Raw genomic sequence first — 12909 nt, 5'->3', positions numbered from 1 at the left:
GACAACATTATCGAAATAATAACGTTTCAAACTCTCTACTGTAGTTTGCCGTCCTGACAGTTTTCTTCAAAATATTTTGCACAATGATGAAGATAATATCAGACTGAAACCCAATGTAAAATTTCCGTTCAATCATCAAGGAAAATATGTGTATTTCCAAGCTTGTATTGCCGAATTTCGTTCTTGAGGCTTATTTAAACTAGCGAGTTGTTAAACAATATTAAAAATTTTTGGTCGTTTGTAAGCGCAGCTATTTTAAAATAAGTACAGAGCAGAAAATGCCGCCCCCCTTAAGTTGCCGCCCGTAGGCTTTGCCTAGTGGACCTGTGTGTAAATCCGCCACTGGATACACTCAATGGCCTCGGGGACCGAAACTTGCCGTAGTTTAAAATAAAACGGAAATTGCAGCTAGCGCTGACATATTATTACAAATCATTACCGTAACTGCGTAATCGTTATCAAGGCGTGCCACATGCTGGACAAGAAATGTTAAAAGTGCTCTCTTTGTTTCTGATATTACCAATTCGTTCCGCCCCTTTGCCTCCACACAGCCGTACGGGACGGTGGGCGGTGTGTTGTGAATCGAATGGCCGTCGGTGTGATCACTGGGCATTAGAAATTCATTGCTGTCGCGGCTGTACGGAGGCAAGTGTGACACGTAGCCTTCATCAACCGACAACCGACCGGTATTACTCCGCTGTCCCATGGCGTTCGCCCACTGAGTGTGTATATACTAATTTTTTTTAGGTACAATATGATGCTGGCTCAACAGCACTCTTCCAAATTTTGAAGGTAGCCGGGGAAACACATCACCATCCATCACCGTAATTCATAGAACAATAAAACTTCGCACATCATTAAGCTCACGTATTGTTGATGGAATATCAAACAGAATTCTGGAAAGATGTTGTAGCTTAATAAGTTATGTCCTTAGCGATGCATGTAATGCATCTCAGGCAAAGCGAATTTTTTCAGATACGTTAAAAGATGAAATTGTTAAACCTCTTCATCAGAGATGTGTCAAGACAGACTCAAACATTTATCGTCCAACTTCATTGCTGATATCTAATTCCAAAATACTCGAGAGCAGTCTCACACTTAAGTAAAATCGAGTTATCTATCATAAGTTTCGGTTCCAGAAGGGTTGCTCGGCTGAGAAAGCTATTTATACATTCACTCATCAAATACTGCAACTGTTATCTAACAGAATAGCCCCAGATGCCATTTTTTGTGACTCTTAAAAGACAGTGATAGTGTAGATCATGTTACTCTACAACAGAGACTCAAGTTTTTTGGAATTTATATCCTTAAACAGAAATGGTTTAACCATTATTAACAAACAGAATTTGAAACGATACGGTAACAATTAAAAAAATGTAAGGCTAGAAAACTTCAGTGACTCGGGACAAATCACGAATGGGGTCCTAGTGGATTCAGTTTTGGGCCCACACCTATTCCATATTTGTGAGTCACCTTCCACTTAACATTAAAGATGCATAATTGGTACATTTTGAAGATGATTCCAGAGTTATAATAAATCCCATTACAGAGAAAGCAACAGAAGAGATTTTTAGTGATAGTTTCACAAAAATTATAAACTGGTTCTCAGAAAATGGACTCCTCCTAAATTTGAAAGAAAAACATATAGGCTGCTTCAGCTTCCCTAGAGATGTCATCTTATCCTAACCGCAAAATTACTGTGCGAAATTTTCATACTCTTTCAATCGCTACTCGCAAACTATTAGTACTGTAGAATAAATGAGCAGCATCTTTTTGTACGAAATTTAATGTAGTTTAGTTTTGTACAGGGATGCGTTTTCGCTTGATGTCATCTTTTTTGAGTTATTGAAAAACAGCTTTGAAAAGTGATCTTCAAATGCTCGCACATTCACCAGCTACCAGTCAGAATTTCTAATGCATTGTTTGTGGCACTCCACCTATCACCGCACAGAAATTTCCGACTATCGAACTGTTCCCGATATTCGACATTTTCTGGGTTCTATTGACTGGCCTATTAAGGTACCACCATTCACGTCTGTTAGCATTATTAATTTAAATGTGCCATATGGACAATCAGACCAATCGTGTGACTGGATTGAAGAGTTCCTAGATAACAGAACGCAGCATGTCATTCTCAATGGTGAGAAGTCTTCCGAAGTAAGAATGATTTCAGGTGTGCTGCAGGAGGGTGTCGTAGGACCGTTGCTGTTCACAATATATAAAAATGACGTTGTGGATAACATCGGAAGTTCACTGAGGCTTTTTGTGGATGATGCTGTAGTATATCGAGATGTTGTAACAATGGAAAATTGTACTGAAATGCAGGAGGATCTGCAGCGAATTGACGCATGGTGCAGGGAATGGCAATTGAATCTCAATGTAGACAAGTGTAATGTGGTGCGAATACACAGAAAGAAAGATCACTTATCGTTTAGCTACAATGCAGCAGGTCAACAACTGGAAGCAGTTAATTCCATAAATTATCTGGGAATGTACATTAGGAGTACTCTAAAGTGTAATGACCATATAAAATTAATCGTCGGTAAAGCAGATGCCAGACTGAGATTCATTGGAGGAATCCTAAGGAAATGCAGTCCGAAAACAAAGGAAGTAGGTTACGGCAGACTGCTTGAATACTGAAACTTCTTGGCAGATTAAAACTGTGTGCCGGACCGAGACTCGAACTCAGGATCTTTTCCTTTCTCGGAGAAGTGCTCCACCAACTGAGCTACCCAAGCACGACTCACGCCCCGTCCTCACAGCTTTACTTCTGCCAGTACCTCGTCTCCTGCCTTCCAAACTTTGGAGGTGAGTCGTGCTTGGGTAGCTCAGTTGGTGGAGCACTTGCCCGAGAAAGGAAAAGATCCTGAGTTCGAGTCTCGGTCCGGCACAGAGTTTTAATCTGCCAAGAAGTTTCAGTATTCAAGCAGGCTGCCGTAACCTACTGGACTGCATTTCCTTAGGATTCTTCCAATGAATCTCAGTCTGGCATCTGCTGTACCGACAATTAATTTTATATGGTCATTCCATTTTAGATCACTCCTAATGCCTATTCCCAGATAATTTATGGAATTAAATACTTCCAGTTGCTGACCTGCTATATTGTAACTAAAAGATAAGGGATCTTTCTTTCTGTGTATTCGCTTCACATTACACTTGTCTACATTGAGATTCAATTGTCATTCCCTGCACCATGCGTCAATTCGCTGCAGATCCTCCTGCATTTCAGTACAATTTTCCATTGTTACAACATCTCGATATACTACAGATCCCGAATTCGAGTCTCGGTCCGGCACACAGTTTTAATCTGCCAGAAAGTTTCATTATAGGCTCACTCTCCGCTGCAGAGTGAAAATCTCATTCTGCTTGAATACTGCTCACCGGTGTGGGATCCGTACCAGGTACGGTTGATAGAAGAGGCGGAGAAGATCCAACGGAGAGCAACGCGCTTCGTTACGGGATCATTTAGTAATCGCGAAAGCGTTACTGAGATGATAGATAGACTCCAGTGGAAGACTCTGCAAGACAGACGCTAAGTAGCTCGGTCTGAGCTTTTCTTGAAGTTTCAATAACATACCTTCTCCGAGAAGTCAAGCAGTATATTGCTCCCTCCTGCGTATATCTCGCGAAGAGACCATGAGGGTAAAATCAGAGAGATTAGAGCCCTCACAGAGGCTTACCGAGAATCTCTCTTTCCACGAACAATACGAGACTGATATAGAAGTGAGAACTGATAGAGGTGCTCAAGGTACCCTCCGCCACACACCGTTAGGTAGCTTGCAGAGTATATATGTAGATGTAGATGTAATGAAAGTCCACGACTTTTGTAAACGTTACGCTAAACCTAATTAAACTGACAATCCGATCCAAACTTAACCCTTATAAGAACAGCAGCCTCGTATTCAGATGGCCTTACGAATATAACGATCTAGTTGTTTGTTTTATGTTCTTAAAATTCACACAATTTTTTGGTAAAATTTACACAAACAGAATTAGAATTTGTAAATGTTTGGCTAAGACGATGGCTTAATAAGGTGCGGTCAATCAAGAGAATTGTAAGAAGTCCATGATAAGGCATTTGTGGCTAGCGCACTCGAGCAGACGTAATTTCGATGGATTGCTCACGTGCTGCCTGCGATTTGTAAGCTATAAGAGAATCGCAGACCAGAGAGCAGTGTTGTATGCAGTAAGAGCAGTGTCTCATCAGTAGGAGATGGTAGTTGCTTGCAGTCTGGTGAATGAAGTAGGCTGGGCCGGTCGTATGGAGCAATGGCGGTGCCTGAGCATTGTAGTATAAGGTAAAAGCAGCCTCACGCGTATGTAGTATTATTATATTAAGTCCCATGTAAATGTTTTAAAAAATGTTTCTCATAAAAAGTAAATTTTGACAATCATTCATCTCAATTTAAAGACTTTACTAATTTCTCCAACCTATGGTCATCCCGATTACTGTAACGAAAAATCAGTTGTTTCTTTTCATACATGACAAATCTATCGGCCAGCATTGCACTGGACTGTGCCAGAAAAATTTCTTATAGGAGCAGATATATATATATATATATATATATATATATATATATATATATATATATATATATATATGCGTTATCCGGCGACCTTATTGAGGTAAGAGGGTCGGCCAGAGTGGCCGAGCTGTTCTAGGCGCTGCAGTCTGGAACCGCGCGACCGCAACGGTCGCAGGTTCGGATCCTGCCTCATGCTTGAATGTGTGTGATGTCCTTAGGTTAGTTAGGTTTAAATAGTTCTAAGTTCTAGGGAACTGATGACCTCAGATGTTAAGTCCCATAATACTCAGAGCCGTTTGAACCAATTGAGGTAAGAATTTTCAATCTATTCAGTATGATATTTCAGGGCCATGACGCAGCACTGCTGACGTCCAAAGTTTTCCAGTTTAAATTCACAGTCAACTATTGAAAGGTTACAAGTGAGCCACAATTTGATTCAAAAATTAGTCACATTATATTATTGGTAGGTTACGGATTTTTTTTATTGGGAGATTACGCTTAATTTGAATGATATAAATAATTATATTTTTACTCTTGAGAGGTTACGGAATTTTTTTGTTCGGAGGTTACACAGTAAATGTCGAATATGGGAAACGACTCGTGCAGGCTAAAATTTTTGTATAGTTGTAGGAGAGAGTTCGATGAACAATATACTTGAAATCCTAACCGTCGAAAAGTATGGCCTCTAACGAAAATGTATCACAATACAAAATTTAACGACATTAAATATCCAACAAAAACGTCCTGTACATTTTTTCTGTCGGACTATGCGCTTAGCGAACGAGAGAATATGAAAATCTAGCGCATGGTTGTTGAACGTCGGATATTACATTGCGGGCTCCATAAAACGACTTCGTCAGAGGTAGCTAAATAACCTTATTTCCAGTTCTACAACAAAAATGATATCAACAATTTATTCAGCACATGAACAAGAGTCAGTAAATAATACACTCCTGGAAATTGAAATAAGAACACCGTGAATTCATTGTCCCAGGAAGGGGAAACTTTATTGACACATTCCTGGGGTCAGTTACATCACATGATCACACTGACAGAACCACAGGCACATAGACACAGGCAACAGAGCATGCACAATGTCGGCACTAGTACAGTGTATATCCACATTTCGCAGCAATGCAGGCTGCTATTCTCCCATGGAGACGATCGTAGAGAAGCTGGATGTAGTCCTGTGGAACGGCTTGCCATGCCATTTCCACCTGGCGCCTCAGTTGGACCAGCGTTCGTGCTGGACGTGCAGACCGCGTGAGACGACGCTTCATCCAGTCCCAAACACGCTCAATGAGGGACAGATCCGGAGATCTTGCTGGCCAGGGTAGTTGACTTACACCTTCTAGAGCACGTTGGGTGGCACGGGATACATGCGGACGTGCATTGTCCTGTTGGAACAGCAAGTTCCCTTGCCCGTCTAGGAATGGTAGAACGATGGGTTCGATGACGGTTTGGATGTACCGTGCACTATCCAGTGTCCCCTCGACGATCACCAGAGGTGTACGGCCAGTGTAGGAGATCGCTCCCCACACCATGGTGCCGGGTGTTGGCCCTGTGTGCCTCGGTCGTATGCAGTCCTGATTGTGGCGCTCACCTGCACGGCGCCAAACACGCATACGACCATCATTGGCACCAAGGCAGAAGCGACTCTCATCGCTGAAGACGACACGTCTCCATTCGTCCCTCCATTCACGCCTGTCGCGACACCACTGGAGGCGGGCTGCACGATGTTGGGGCGTGAGCGGAAGACTGCCTAACGCTGTGCGGCACCGTAGCCCAGCTTCATGGAGACGGTTGCGAATGGTCCTCGCCGATACCCCACGAGCAACAGTGTCCCTAATTTGCTGGGAAGTGGCGGTGCGGTCCCGTACGGCACTGAGTAGGATCCTACGGTCTTGGCGTGCATCCGTGCGTTGCTGCGGTCCGGTCACAGGTTGACGGGCACGTGCACCTTCCGCCGACCACTGGCGACAACATCGATGTACTGTGGAGACCTCACGCCCCACGTGTTGATCACTTCTGCGGTACGTCCACCCGGCCTCACGCATGCCCACTATACGCCCTCGCTCAAAGTCCGTCAACTACACATACGGTTCACGTCCACGCTGTCGCGGCATGCTACCAGTGTTAAAGACTGCGATGGAGCTCCGTATGCCACAGCAAACTGGCTGACACTGACGGCGGCGGTGCACAAATGCTGCGCAGCTAGCGCCATTCGACGGCCAACACCGCGGTTCCTGGTGTGTCCGCTGTGCCATGCGTGTGGTCATTGCTTGTACAGCCCTCTCACAGTGTCCGGAGCAAGTATGGTGGGTCTGACACACCGGTGTCAATGTGTTCTTTTTTCCATTTCCAGGAGTGTATATAATGCTGCGGAAAATTTCGGCTTAGATGCTTATGAAAAGTCGAACTGGAAAAAGCGTATTACTGAGTTCTCAAGCAGTTAAGATCACCTACTCTTGCTCTTCTTATAATTGCTAATCTGGGAGAATAAATGAATAAATCTCATGACATTTTTGGTATATTTCTACTTAGTAATGTCTTGCGGAGTAATTTTCTGCGGTGACTTACTACCTAAAAGGAAAATATTGATTGTACAAAACGCAGAAGTAACAATAATATGTGTTGTTCACCCACAGACATCATACACTGAGGTGACAAAGTCATGGGTTAGCGATACGCACAAATAAAGATTGCGGTTTTATCGCGTACACAAGGTAAAAAAGGGCAGTGCATTGGCGGATTTGTCGTTTGTACTCAGGGTTTTCAAGTGAAAAGTTTCCGACGTGATCATGCTGCACGACGGGAATTAAAAGACATTAATGCGGAATGGTAGTTGGAGCTAGACGCATGCGACATTCTATTTCGGATATCGTCAGGGAATTAAATATTCCACACTCACGCTGTCTTGAGTGTGTCTAGAATACCAAACTTCAGGTATTACTCCTCACCACGGACAACGCGGTGTCTGAAGGCTTTCACTTAGCAACTGAGAGCAGCGCCGTTTGCGTATAGTCGTCAGTGCTAACAAACAAGCAATGCTGCGTGAAATAGTCACATAAATCACTGTGAAACATACGACGTGCGTATCCGTTAGTACAGTGAGGCGAACATGGCATTAGTGCGCTATGGCAGCAGACGACAGAAGTTTTTTGCTAGCAGCACGACATCGCCTGCAGCGCCTCTCCTGGACTCGTGCCTGGATGAGTTGAACCCTAGGCGACTAGAAAGCCGTCGCCTTGTCAAATACGTCCCAATTTCAGTTGGTATGAGCTGATGGTAGCGTTGGAGCGTGTCACAGACGCCGCGAAGCCAACAAGCCATGTCAACAAGGCGCTGTGCCAGGTGTTGGCGGCCGGGGTGGCCGAGCGGTTATAGGCACTCCAGTCTGGAGCCGCCGACCGCTACGTTGCAGGTTCGAATCCTGCCTCGGGCACGGATATGTGTGATATCCTTAGGTTAGTTAGGTTTAAGTAGTACTTAGCTCTAGGGGACTGATGACCTCAGAGGTTAAGACCCATAGTGGTCAGAGCCATTTTTTTGTGCTAGATGTTGGTGTCTCCATAATGGCGCGGCCTGTGTATGCAGAAAATGGACGGGGTACTCTGGTCCAACTGAACCGGTAATTCCATTGAAATGGTTATGTTCGGCCATCTGGAGACCTTAAACGAAACAAAAAACTTACTGTTACCAGTCACAGTGACTGGTTCAAATGGTTTAAATGGCTCTGAGCACTATGGGACTTAACTTCTGAGATCATCAGTCCCCTAGAACTTCTTGTTGTTGTTGTGGTCTTCAGTCCTGAGACTGGTTTGATGCAGCTCTTCATGCTACTCTATCCTGTGCAAGCTTCTTCATCTCGCAGTGCCTACTGCTGCCTACATCCTTCTGAATCTGCTTAGTGTATTCATCTCTTGGTCTCCCTCTATGATTTTTACCCTCCACGCTGCTCCACTAAATTGGTGATCCGTCGGTGTCTCAGAACGTGTCCTACCAACCGATCCCTTCTTCTAGTCAAGTTGTGCCACAAACTCCTCTTTTCCCCAATTCTATTCAATACCTCCTCATTAGTTATGTGATCTACCAATCTAGTCTTCAGCATTCCTCTGTAGCACCACATTTCGAAAGCTTCTATTCTCTTCTTGTCCAAACTATTTATTGTCCATGTTTCACTTCCATACATGGCTACACTCCATGCAAATACTCTCAGAAACGACTTCCTGACATTTAAATCTATACTCGATGTGAACAAATTTTTCTTCTTCAGAAACGCTTTCCTTGCCATTGCCAGTCTACATTTTATTTAGGACTTAGAACTACTTAAACCTAACTAACCTAAGGACATCACACACATCCATGCCCGAGGCAGGATTCGAACCTGCGACCGTAGCGGTCCCTCGGTTCCTGACTGTAGCGCCAAGAACCGCTCGGTCACCCCGGCCGGCCATTGACTGGTAACAGTAAACTTGTTGTTTCATTTAATGTGAATAACAGTGACGGTAAAGCCTAACCTAAAGTGTTCGCATTTGATGTTCATGTGGAGACCAAACATAACACCGAGCTACAGTTGTTCGCGGCTGGTTTGAATGATATTCTGGGCAGATCAGGCGAATGATATGGCCACTCATATGGCCCAACATGAAACCCATCGAACAATTATGGGACATAATCGAGAGGTCAGTTCGTGCACGAAATCTTGCACCGGCAACACTTTCGTAATTTTTCACGGCTATAGAGGCAGCATGGCTTAATATTTCTGCAGGGGACTTGTTGAGTTCCTCCCACGTGGAATTGCTGCACTACGTTGCGAAAAATGAGGGCCGACATTGTATTTGGAGTCACGCCTTAACCTTTGTCACCTCATTGTACAGGTACCTCTTGAAGAAGCAAAAAAAAAAAAAAAAAAAAAAAAATGGCTCTGAGCACTATGGGACTTTAACATCTGAGGTCATCAGTCCCCTAGAACTTAGAACTACTTAAACCTAACTAACCCAAGGACATCACACACATCCATGCCCGAGGCAGGATTCGAACCTGCGACCGTAGCAGTCGCGCGGTTCCGGACTGCGCGCCTTGAACCACTAGACCACCGCGGCCGGCTTGAAGAAGCAAATCAATTTACCTGCCCCTGTTACAATACACGTATTTACTAATTAACTTCGTCATAAATAATTCATCACAAATTGTACATATGTAAACGGAGAAAAATGACCTTTAGTGTCATTATTAAAGCTTTCAGTTGCTTACAAAGAGGTTCAATACGCAACAACAAAATTATTTGACCATTTGTGCAATAACATAAAATCTCTGTCAGATAGCAAAGCAAGCTTTAAATTTATTCGTGAATCATTTTACCTGGACAATTCTTTTAATCCATGGACAGAATTTTGTTTGCAAACCGATACCCAAGGAAAAATTGTTTTCGAGTATAGCTGCGTGAGCAGAACTAAAAAAATTATGTATACATTAATGTTACCCTTAATCTCGTTAAAATATCCCGTATACTGACTTGTTCCTCATCATTTAGGTAAAAGAATGGCTCACATTGAAACGGTACAGTAGTTTCCGCTCTATAAGCAGCAGGTTTCGCTGCTCGCTCGCACCGGGAAATAGAAACAGAGGGGGCTCCGCAGCCAATTTTATTACACGACGCGGCCGGCCGTGGGTGCAACAGAACCCATGTGGACGGGTGGAAAGAAATGTGTCAGGCTTCATAACACGTATGTATATGTGTTGTGTATTATACATTTCTTGTACGTGAATGTGAATCTGCACATGAACTTTCCTAATCCTCCTCACACTTTCCGTAAAGCGTGGCCAAATCTTTGTTGGAAAGTAGTTCTGTAGTACAGTTGTGCCAAACTTACTCGTGGGTAGGGGATCAGAGAGACAGCTCAAGCAAGTAATAGTCAAAGACTTTCCAGTGTCACAAGATTTGGGGTGGAGAGGTTGGTCACGGCCAAGTGGTTCGACCACCCCCACCACCGGGGCCCAGGAATACCTCCGGGTGCCCGCCATAATCTGGGGGTGTTACAGAAGACGGGTAAGTGAGCAGACGTGCCCTCAGTGCGTCTGTCTCAATGTTCATGCATAGAAGAGAGGTGTTTGAATATTTGTACTAATTCTTTTATTTACAGCTTTGGATTGTGTAAGGAAATGAATGATCTCGTTCATTTAGAAAATTTGACCCCCTGTGTTAATGTATCTGGTCCCCAATTTGCCCGTAATCCTTCGCTCATAGTGGATGTCCTATGTAAAATATTGGGAGGCTTTGGTGGTATACATTTGGCCAACGCAATTCCGTCTTGCCCGTAGAAAAGTGCGTGCTGATTGGTATATAATATACCAGAGCTATAAGTTGTAAAATTGTAATATCTGTAAACTGGAACAATTGCCGCAATCGCTGTAAAATCGAGTGATAATATTTAAAATAAATACCTAATCAATTGTCATCAATCTTTATCATACCTTAAAAAATCACAAAGAAGTCATGTTAAAGGATTTCATTTAAAATAAAAGATATAGAATGCAGGGACCCACGCATCAGCGTGTGAGCTCTCCAGCCCCTTGCCTAGTATCGTACAGAAAGGGCACGCTCTCTAGGTAGCGCTCTCAAGTTCCCCTCCCCAGTTATCCATTGCGCAGTTTTGATTCATGGCTTAACGACATCGACTTTCATCTACCGTCCCTAGACAAGGAGGTTGGACGATAAGCTTTCAAAATGATCTATGTAACATGTAACTATCTTAATAACTATCGAGGACCAAGTTTATTTACAACTTTGCTGAAAAGGGATTGCTATTGTAAGAGTCATAGGACAAATAAGTGAAATAGGGGTAGAGAAGGGGTGATACAGGTTTTTAGCCTATTGTGAGTGTTATATAATTTGTACATTTAGTAAGCAGTAAAGGAAAACAAGGGCAAAGGGGGAAAATCATTAATGTTCAGAGAGAAGAAATAGAACTTACAGGATTGCAGATGACAAACGAATTTTGTCCGACATGGTAAGTGATTGGAAGAGCAGCTGAATGGAATGAACTGTGTCTTGAAAAGCGGTTACAAGACGAACATCAATAACAGCAGAACAAGGGTAATGGAACGTTACGCAATTAAATCAGGCGATTCTAACGAAATTACACTAGAAAATGAAAAAGTAAAAGTTATAGATGAGTTTTGCTATTTGTGCAGAAAAATATTCAATTATAGTCGAAGTAAGAAGGATATAAATTGGAGGCTACCAACAGCAAGAAAAGCGTTAGTGGAAAATGGATTTTTCTAACATCTAAAACATGCTTAAGTGTCAGGAAGTCTTTTCTGAAGGTATTTGACTGGAGTACAGACATGTATGGAAGTGGGATGTCAGCAACAAACAGTTTAGACAAAAAGAGCATAGAGGCTTTTTAAATGTGGTGTTACAGAAGAATGATGAATATTATTAGGATAGATCAAGTAATTAATGAGTAGGTACGGAGCATAATTGGGGAGACAAGTAATCTGAGGCAAAAATTGACTAAAAGAAGGGATCGGTTGATGGGACACATTCTGTGATATCAAGGAATCAAAAAGTTTGAAACTGGACGGAAGTGCGGCTGGTGGGAGAGTGAAAATCGTAGAGGGAGACCAACAGATGAATACAGTAAGCAGATTCCGAAGGATGTAAGCTGCAGTAGTTATTCGGAGGCAAAGAGGCTCGAACAGGACAGAGTAGAATGGAGAGCAGATTCAAAGTAGCGTTCCGACTGAAGGCCATAACACCAACGGGTCGAGTTGTACTGATGACAACGGACAATTACTCTCAAGCAAACCTTGTGTTAGTCGGAACTTCACGACCAATATTAGCAACTCCCATGCATCACCAATCAATTATACATTGGAATACATTTGAAAGATTACAAGCCATCTGGCTTGCCTCCTTTCATTGATAAGCTAATGCTACATGCTCGTTGTGACTGGAGATTTGTGGGGCACATGATTCTCCTCGCTTTATTTAACTCTGATTACCGTAATTGATTATACTTGATGAAAAGTGCAGGTGTGGTCTGTCTGAAGTTACGTCACGTCGTCCAAGAGAATTCGTGGGAACCTTCAACTTCGTTTCCCCAGGAGTTTGGGAACGGCTGAGGCGTGCAACATTGGGAAAAACGGAGCAGTCTGTTCGCCACTCATAAGATTAAAACCCTGGCTTAAGCGGGTGGTACAGCCACTCGATTGAACGACAGGTTTTTGGTGCTAGTTCGTACGGTACCGTCCGGTGCCTGGCTAATGAGTTTCAGTCTTAAGGGCTGGCCCATCACATGATAACATCTGGAGCGAGCTCACTATTCCTAAGGAGGCGAAGCATGCTGCTGTGAGAAAGGATCCTGCTGGACTTCCT

Source organism: Schistocerca gregaria, chromosome 7 (assembly GCF_023897955.1).
Source record: "Schistocerca gregaria isolate iqSchGreg1 chromosome 7, iqSchGreg1.2, whole genome shotgun sequence".
In the NCBI taxonomy this organism is placed as follows: Eukaryota; Metazoa; Arthropoda; class Insecta; order Orthoptera; family Acrididae; genus Schistocerca; species Schistocerca gregaria.
This window is presented reverse-complemented; position numbering follows the sequence as displayed.